We start from the raw sequence: 3083 nt of genomic DNA, 5'->3' as shown, positions 1-3083 counted from the left end.
TCTTTTCATGAGAGAGAGAGAGAGACAGAGAGAGAGACAGAGAGAGAGACAGAGACAGAGACAGACAGAGACAGTCAGACAGAGAGAGAGAGTTCATGATGAACTTAGTTTCTCTGTTATAGTCAGAAGTTGATTCAAGTTGTCTGGGTGGAGGTGTCTTTTCTGTTTAGTTCTTCTTCTTCGCAGCTGTCTGAGTCTCTTTGTTTTTCTTTGTCTCTCCGAAAGTTTGTTCAATATGCCATTCACAACTACCTGTCTTCCGAGAATGAATTGCAGTATGAATAAACAAATACAGCTTTAATGTTTTTGTTATGTCACGAAAGTGTGTGGTAAACATAAGTGGGTTATTGTTTTAAGTGCATAATTGTTGGGTTTAAAATCATGTTCATTTTGCTTCATATCATATTTCGTATCCTTCTACTATTAAGCATGGCATAAACATAACAAATTCGGGCAGCTCTCTCCCCAGGGAGAGCGCGTCGCTACACTACAGCGCCACCCTTTTTTTTCTTTTTTTCGATGCATTGCAGTTTTATTTGTGTGTGTGTGTGTGTTTGTGTGTGTGCGTGTGCGCGGCGCGCGTGCACGTGAGTATATATATATATATATATATATATATGTATGTGTGTGTGTGTGTGTGTGTGTGTGTGTGTGTGTGTGTGTGTGTGTGTGTGTGTGTGTGTGCACGTGGAGTCTGTTCGTTACGGGTAATTCCAGACTCTTGATTTCTGTATGCCTTGCCTTGTCACGAGCGTCGCCATGGAAACGTGATTGGCTGGAGCGCGACAACTCAGGATAGAATGTCCTTTCCCTCATTTGCATACGATGATGAAAACTCTCCTGTGTGTAAAGCGATCTTCTGAGAACACTGTCTCTCTGTCTCTGTCTGTCTATATATATGTCTGTCTCTCTTTCTTTGTATGTGTGTGTGTGTGTGTGTGTGTGTGTGCACGCGTGTGAATTTATGTGTGTGTGTGTGTGTGTGTGTGTGTGTGTGTGTGTGTGTGTGTGTGTGTGTACGTGCGTGCGCGCGAGTGCCGTGTTCTTCAGTCCTTACATCTTTTACGAAATGCAGATACAGATATTTCTAACGTTTCCAGAAGGGATGGAGGTGAGTGGGGGTGGAGGTGTTTCACGAGATCTGGCAGAACCGCAGCACAGTCACGTGTGCCGGAACACCTGAAGGTGAAGGGAGGTGCTGACCATCATCCCCACAGACACTTTGTCATCAGCAACAGCATGCTGTCAGGCTGTCCACGTTTGTCGTCAAGGACAAAGCCAGCCAGAGTCACTCAGACAGTGGTGTCTGTCACTTACAGCTGAGTTTACACCATGTGTTAGGTGATGCCTCCTATGTGTGACTGGCTTCAGAAATCACGTGGACAACGACACTGAAGGGTCCCACTCTTGATTGTTATTCTTCTTCGTTCGTGGATGCAACTCCTACGTTCATTCGTATTTACAAGAGTGGGTTTTCACGTGTATGACCGTTTTTACCTCGCCATGTAGGCAGCCATAATCCGTTTTTTGGGGTGTGCATGCTGAGTATGTTCTTGTTTCCATAACCCACCGAACGCTTACATGGATCACAGGATCTTTAACGTGCGTATTTGATCTTCTACTTGCGTATACACACGAAGAGGGTTCAGGCACAAGCAGGCCTGCACATATGTTGACCTGGGAGATCGGAAAAAAAATCTCCACCCTTTACCCACCAGGCACCATTACCGAGATACAAACCCGGGACCCTCAGATTCAAAGTCCAACGCTTTATCCTTTCGGCTATTGCGCCCGTCATAAGCTTTAAGCTTTAATTCTTTAATTCATTTTGTTCAAGGCAACAGCTGTCCAGTTCAAGTTTTCGTGAACCTGGTTGGATCATGTGATTTGGGCAAAAAGCTTAGCCAGATAACTTATAATAAATCATGTGGAATATACGTAGAAATATGATTTCATTTACCGTTTGGTCTGGAAGAAATAAAGGATTAATTCAGATGATGAACAACCTCTCTTTCCACAGCCCTGGATCTTTGATTGCTATTGATGTCAGAGTTCAGGACATTTCCGGCTGAATGGCTGAAAATCCCGATTAGGAGTGGCATTCAAAACGTGGTAAAGAATGGTGTGTTCACTTAAACTGGATAAGGAACATATGTGGAGGCAAACAATTTTCACTTTGCATTTGCAGAAAAAGAACCAATGTTCATTCAGCAAAACGATCAGCTCCAGAAGAAAGTCACTGCACGTGTTGATTTGTTCCAGTCCATTTGTTCTTTCCTTGGTGCTGTTGGAAACCTCATGAGAGGACCAGACTTTTGAGACATCACCAGTCAGTCAGGCATCTGAGCTGGTGGTTCCATGAAAGCCGTTATGGCCTGGAAACACAATAATCGTGCCACCAGAGTCCACAGAACAGTGTTGGAATTTCTTGAGGGACTTCTTCTGAGGCTGTTTTTGAAGGACCCATCAGGTGCAAAGGAACTCTTGGAGGACGCCATTAAACAGATTGGGCTCCCCAGTCTACAGAACCTAAACTAAGGAATAAGAGAAATCCCCAAACGAACCAATTACCGACTCTACTATCTGAACGCAAAGCACGAGAAAGAAAAAGTTGGCAAAGAAAGACGATGCAGTTTGGCATTGCACATGAACAACTCCGCAGTCCTTTTCAATAACTCTAGAAGGATGAGTAGCGTCAAACGTTACCACTAACAAGCAAGTATTGTCACAACATGCTCAGGATATGACTCACTTTTTTTTAATGACATAGTCTGGATTCTTCAAATCGTCATTGACATTATGCGAGACAGGTAATGATGGACATGAAACTTTGTACAGCCAATACAATGAAAAGTCCTACTGATGTAAGTGGGTTACATCGATACCTGAAGCATTGTTGATGATGCTTTGTTTTGACGAAAAGAAACATCGCTAGAAATTGTGGTGTTACGACACTTGCGCTTTGTGGGGTTTGGGTCAATAATAGAAAAAATCTGTAGTGTTCATTTTAGTCGGCCATGCTTAATAGTAGAAGGATACGAAATATGATATGAAGCAAAATGAACATGATTTTAAACCCAACA

Source organism: Babylonia areolata, chromosome 13 (assembly GCF_041734735.1).
Source record: "Babylonia areolata isolate BAREFJ2019XMU chromosome 13, ASM4173473v1, whole genome shotgun sequence".
NCBI lineage: Eukaryota > Metazoa > Mollusca > Gastropoda > Neogastropoda > Buccinidae > Babylonia > Babylonia areolata.
This window is presented reverse-complemented; position numbering follows the sequence as displayed.